This window comes from Saccopteryx leptura, chromosome 3 (genome assembly GCF_036850995.1).
Source record: "Saccopteryx leptura isolate mSacLep1 chromosome 3, mSacLep1_pri_phased_curated, whole genome shotgun sequence".
Taxonomy (NCBI): domain Eukaryota; kingdom Metazoa; phylum Chordata; class Mammalia; order Chiroptera; family Emballonuridae; genus Saccopteryx; species Saccopteryx leptura.
In genome coordinates, this window is record NC_089505.1 from 338,422,839 (window position 1) to 338,429,580 (window position 6,742).

Here is a 6,742-nt window from a genome sequence, read left to right on the forward strand (position 1 = left end):
TAGGAGTAGGATCCCATTCCTTTACCTATGGACAGAATAAACACTACTATGGGCACTTAGAATACGCTGTTGCACAGATGAACATTTAAAAAGAGTAAGGAATGTAAATTTGTGATTTCTGTATTGGGCAGCTACTCAGGGACCCACCTTAGAAAGAACCTGGATTACAAGTGCCATTTTAACAACTGGTTCACCAAACTCAACCAAACCTTACATATTGGTTCTGTCAAACCAGTGCAAACCAGCTGAATCCCACCACCAGTATTTTAGGTAAGTTCTGGAACTTCTCTGTGTCTCAATCCCCTTGTGGTTAAAATGGAGATCATGATCGATTATTCTTGTCTTGAGATTGTTGTGGGGATTCAATGAGAAAATGTTGACCATTTGGCACAGGACATAGCTCATAGTAAGGGCTCAGTAACTGTAAATTGTTATTCTGACTTTTCATTATTACTGATTTTTGATCAGTTCTAGTAAGTAACCAGTCAAAATAATCTTCATATTGCACAAATGCCTAAAGAGTTAAATTGCCACATTAGCAGCTGTTTTACCACCAGCAATAGTCCACAATGAGACAGCTAAGTTTTTGTTTGCTTGTTTGCTTCTGCCAATTGAGTTTTAAGATCCTCTCCTTCACTATAATTAACTCTTTGAACTGGTAAGTTGCTCTCAGTGTAATCACCAGCTGCCAGTTCTCCCCTGCCTCTCCTACTTCACCACCGACAGCTCGCTGACTTGTACCCTGGGACTGTCTCCTGGGGCCTCAGAGTTTTGAGAACACACAGAAGAACGGGAAGCACCTATCATTTATTTGGAAGTGACTTACGTAATTTCTGCAATGAAGAGAGACACTGCGAAAGAGATTTTATTCTTTAGAAAACTAACTTGTAAATTTTTGAAAAATTAACTACTTGAAATATTTCAAAGAGTTTTGAGTTTGTTTTAACAAAATGTTCCTTAGAACTTTGTAATTTTCAGGTCCCAATCTCCCTGGCTTGATTCTCTCCCTACTCATCAATGATGAATATGACACACAGAAATTGAAAGGCTCTTACCAAAAACCCCTTTGGACGAAAAGGAAATCATGCTATGTATGCAGGTCTATGTAGACTTTCCATTATATTGTACATTATATATAATATTATCTTCATCTCCTTCTATTATTTTAAATGTAAATTGCTTTCTATAATTCTGTTTTATTAAAACAGCATTTTTAACTTTAAAAATATAAAGATCATGTACAATTCATTGAGGGGAAAAAATACCCCAGAGATTTGCTTTTCTGGGTGTCTCTTGCAGTTATGCTCAGAAAAATAGCAAACATCTCTAGACTGTCTCAAGCCAGACCCCATCCTTCAAGGAGCCTATCTTTTGCTCTCAATAATAATAGTATGACCTCTTTAAAAAGAAAAAGAAACAGAAGTTGGGGAGGGGGTAGCAACTCTTCACTTCTATTATCTTTGGCATTTTGTACCGGTCTGGGGTTTCTCAGGTCTTGAGACACGCAGCACATGTTCATTTTAGACATTAAAAGGAAAAACATTTCTGAATACCTTTTCAGTTTCTTCCTTGAGCTGTCTAGAGGGAACTATTTATTTTTCTTCTTTACCTTGCAAATAGCTAATGGCTTCCAGCCAGGGCTCAACCCAACCCTTTTGTGCCCTGCAGTCATCGCTGCGTCTTTAAAAGAAAACCGATTCTCTGGAATGCTGTGCGTGCACATGCCTGTCGGACTCAGCAGGCCCCACCTGCCGAGCAGGTAAACCAGATCCTTCGTGCCGGCCTCTGCAGCCACATTCCAGCCAGGCAAGCTCCTACTCTCTAATTGTTACCTGTCAAACAGGTCAACCAGGCACTTGGGTCTGGTCCAAACACGCGCATGTTCCCACGAAACCCTAAACCTGCCAACCTTTGACCTTTCCATAGTTCCTGGGGTCTCTTGATTATTTTAACCAAGGTTGATTTAAATCCGAATGATGACTTTTTAATGGGCACACGGGTTCTTTTTCTCTCTTATCACGGACAGTAAAGCTGATCGTGCCCTGTTTGGGGTTTCTGAGCTAGCACACCACGGTGAGTCAAGATAACCGGAAGGCCTAAATTGGGGTAGCCAGAGTTGCTGCAGTGAAATCCACGAGCATAAATCACTCATGGAAATCACGGGCTGTCTGCCCTGACCAACTGGAGAATGAATTCCCCGGGAGGGATAAAACAGAGGTGACTCACAGGTGAAAATTCCCCCCTCTCCTTGCAGGCATGAGCTGGCAGTGGAGACTGTAGTCTATGGAACTCAGCCCCAAACCTGTTAGAGGTAAGACCTTGAGCAAGTCACGTAAACCGTTCGGGCCTCCGCTTCCCCGCTTTGGTCAAGAGCAGAAAGGAGGCTCCTCCCTGCAGCCCGAGTCCCCGGTGAACACGCAGCACGGCAGCCTCCTGCGCCTGCCTGAGAACCAGCAGATGAAATACTACTTCCACCATGCCTCTCCGGGCCCCACTCTCCTACCTCACTGAGGATGAGAAAGGGAGGCTGGTGGGGTGGGTCTTGGCCGCAGTGGAAGAGGACCCAGATGACTGCCCCATCCCCATGGACCTCTCGCCATGGTTGTGAAGCGTTCCCACCAGCCCCTTGGCCTGGCTCGGAAGCTGAACAGGCCTCCTGGGCCATGATTGAGAACTTCAATGCCAAACACATCTCCCTGAATATCAGAGAGGGACCGGGCCGCCCGGTGCCTCTATGCCGAAACCCTCAACATTCAGATCAGTGAAGTGGAGCCCAAACGCTATGCAGAGGGGGAGGCCCTCTGTGCGGTGAAGCAGGATCGCGTCCGGATGGGATCACAGGCGAGTTGAGGTGGCGCCAGGAGCTGAGGGAGGACAGGCACACAGTGCTGGGCTCGGTCAGGAACACGGGGGAGAGCCAGCGCCCCGTCGGGAGGAGGAGGGCCTGGCTGCCAAGGACAGCGGTGGTGGCCTGAGCAAGGTCAGTGAAACCACGGAGCACTGACGTCGAGGGCGGCTCTGCGCCTTCCGACTCGGCCTCCGGAGCCTGCACGTGCTCCTCTCCCTGCCTGGCTGCCCGCCCCGTCCTCGCCTCTTGAGGATTCACTATAAACTTCACCCAGTGGGGAAAAAAGAGAGAAAGAGAGAGCGAGAAGAAAGGGGGTGGCACTGGTCGTGAGGGCCTCTGCCAGCATCCCTCCATATTCTTTCCTTTCACTAAGCCTTTCAAAGTGGGGGTCCTGTCGCTGGAGTGCTGGGGCTCCTTCACCCTAGTGATCTGGGGCTGCTGGGAGCACCCCGGGTCAGCCGAGGGCCTGCTGTGATTCTGTTCCCAGGTCTAGGGACTTCCTGAAGTCCAGAAAGCCCTGGGCTGCCCCTGTTGGGACCCCTGGTTAGCATACAGGATATCCATGTTGGCCTTCGTCTTCCCTCCATACGTCCTGTAGTGAGTTCTTACTTCTTATCTGGGAGTGGTGAATATTTAAATTGTTCTGGTAGTGCGGACTGTCCTTTTTATTCCACTGATAATGAATTCAGAATCAAAACTCTAGGCTCACTGGATCTGAGTATTTCATTTTACAGGCAGAGGACCTGAGGCCCAGAGACAGGGCATGCGGTGCCAGATGCCCCTCGACGCCGCGGGTTCCTCAGTTAAGGGACTGCGGGAGTTGGTGAACATCGTGGGCTAGCAAAATCATCGCCAGACAAGTGTCACCAGACGGTGCTTCAAGACTGCTCAAATGCCAGAATTGCAAAAATCCAGGCAGAGAACAGGAGCTCTCCAGCAGGTTTCCGCGGGGGGCGGGGCTGCCAGGCCAGTTTGTTCCGGGCGGGGTGGAGGGGGGTGCGGCGTCTCTGTCTCCGTTGGCCCGACAGGTTCTTCACCGCGTGCAGTGCAGGAACTGGCACTTCCTGCTTGTTCATCCCGCTCAGACTTGTCCACCAGTGCCAAACAGGCCAGGCTGGCTCCCCAGAAACACTTTCCCCTGGTCTGGGATGGTGGAGTTGGGCAGTCTGCAGGCCTGCTGGCAACCTTCTCACCAGCGGCTCACTGTAGGGGGAGCAAAGTCTGGAGTGCATGGGTTTAAGGAGCGGAGCCACCCAGAAGTCAGCCTGGCTGTCCTCTGGGCTGCCACGATCCCCCATAAAGGGACAATAGGTACTGACAGGGCCTTTGGCAGTCAAACTGGATGAATGAGCACCTTTTCCTCTCTGAAGATCGCTGGGGACATGTAGACCACCGGGTGGTTGCTTTAAAATAAGTATTAAACGGTATTTACACAACATCCCTGATTAGCATTATTTTCCCATTACCAAACACAAAACTTCCCACAAATACTACATTGTTAACTATCAGTTTCTATCCACCCCCTAAGGTCCTACTTTTCATGTTTTCCCCCTGGTGACATCAGCCTTCTGAGCCCGACTTCCTTATCTGCACAATGGGAACAATTGCCCTACTTCCCTAATAGTCTCACTGTGTGGAATAAAAGATAAATTTCCCTGCCTGGTATGGGACCTTGCACATAATATGCATTTCATGTCAGCTATTTTTGTTGCTGTTGTTGGTATAAAACTTATTAAAGTAGTGACCCAGATGTCCCTGTTTCAGAATGGTATTCCTGATGGTCTAAAAGTAACTTGAGAATAACCTGGCGTTCTCTACTTGTTCTCGACACTGTGAAGGGGACCACAGTCTCCTCACGCACCACAGCAGTTCCCTGTGCGCGCACCGTCTTAGCTTCTAGGCCCTTCTCCTGCCCCTCCCTCTTCTCACTGCCATTACTTGCCGTTTGTTGGTAAAGGATCAGGGCTTTTAAACAAACTTCATTGTCAAAGACTCCAAAGCATGATTAGAAAAAGCACTCTGAGGGAGAGGATGGTTTTGGATTATGGCTTGGGCCCTTCCCTACCATGGCTCTCCTCTTCTCCTCCATTGGCTCAGCTCAAATGACAGCATGGCAGCAGCTATGTTGGGTGAAGTTCCCTCTCCCACCCTTTTTGTTAGGCTACTGCACTGATTACAAAGCAGGCTTTTAGAGAAAGGGGAAGAGTCTACTCACCAGGTAATCACCTCACAAATCCTCAAGTGCTGACAGCTCTTTTTAAACTCCTGACTTTTCTAAAACAAGAATGGCCCAGGGCTACCCCAAGCACATTCCATGGGATAGCGCTACTGCCCCCGGCCCCAGGCCAAACACAACTTGGCCTCTGGGGTGGATGAGGATGGATAGGTCCAGGGAAGTTTGAAGGACATTTGACTCAGCGGTAGATAAGTAAATCAGACAAGGTCCTGCAAGGAACTGGTTGTTGAATCCATGCTGAAGGAACCCACTACATCCAATGAAATGCAAAATCCCATCAATTCTGTTCACATCCATTGATTGCTCACTGCTTTGTCTCCCATTTAGAGCACCAAGATTTTGCATTTGAATTAATAAAACAGCTTCCTAACCAGTCCTTCTAAGAATGGTTTATGTGGTTTTTGATGGCCTCACTCTTGGACACCCCCCCTCTGCCCCAGGGCACACTGCACTTGCTGTTTCCTCTACAAGAGCACCCTTCTGGCCTAACCCCTATTCAGCCTTCAGTTCTGCTTAGACAAAACCGTCCACAGGACAGTCTATACCAAAACTGGATTGAAACCCCCTCCTAGACTCTAAGGCTTCCAGGCATCCCCAAACTACGGCCCGTGGGCCACTTGCAGCCACCTGAGGCCATTTATCCAGCCCCCTGCCGCACTTCCGGAAGGGCACCTCTTTCATTGGTGGTCAGTGAGAGAAGCACTGTATGTGACGGCCTTCCAATGGTCTGAGGGACAGTAAACTGGCCCCCTGTGTAAAAAGTTTGGGGACCCCTGCAGCAGCATGATGGCAGGAACAGCTTCCATCTTAGTCAAGACTGGGCCTAATGCGGTGCCTGACCCATCAGAGCTATTCAACATGTTTTCTCATTTAATCTGCCCTGACCTGTGGTGGAGCAGTGGATAAAGCATCAACCTGGAAATGCTGAGGTTGCTGGTTCAAAACCCTGGGCTTGCCTGGTCAAGGCACATATGGGAGTTGATGCTTCCTGCTCCTCCCCCTTCTCTTTCTCTCTCTCTCTCTCCCCTCTCTATAATGAATAAATAAATAAAAATTTAAAAAAAAATCTGTATAAGCATCCTCCGAGCGCAGTTGGGACCAAGCCCACATGACAGGTGAAGAAACTAAAGTTTAGAGGCATGAAATAACTTGCCCAAGGTCACACAATTAGGATAGGGGGCAAAGTCGATGTTTAATCCAGGCCTACAGGATTGAAGCCTGTGCTTTCAACTGCTACAAGATGTTTCCAAAAGAATACTTAATTCACTCCTCAAGTTCAAACTCAAGCAAACGTGTTACCTTTCAGAAAAAGGTATGCTGGTCCCTTGGGAGCAGTTTCTGTTTGAGTCACACTAGCTTGGCCATTTTTATGCCTATAAGTATTTAAAAGACATTTTTAAGGCTGCTTTCTGAGAAACTTTTTATAATGATTTAAAAAGAAGTTTGGAAGCAGGTGCACAGTTTGCTTTTAGTTTAGATGTTAGCTGTCGGAAAGCTTTACGAGAGAATGAAGTCTGGAGAGATGGTTCTCTGAGTGCAGAAATGTATGGAGTGGCCAGAGTGGCCTTAGAGAAGAGGCTACCCTGAAACTAGGAGATGGAGCCCAAGGAAGGGTGACAAATGGGAGAGCTCTGGATGGTGTATAGGGACCATGAGAA

General features: G+C 48.0%; 1 pseudogene; it reads left to right on the top strand.

Moving 5' to 3' along the window:
- Positions 1-2,283: 2,283 nt before the first annotated feature.
- LOC136398567 (N-alpha-acetyltransferase 10 pseudogene) lies at positions 2,284-3,098 on the top strand (annotated as a pseudogene).
- Positions 3,099-6,742: the final 3,644 nt, after the last annotated feature.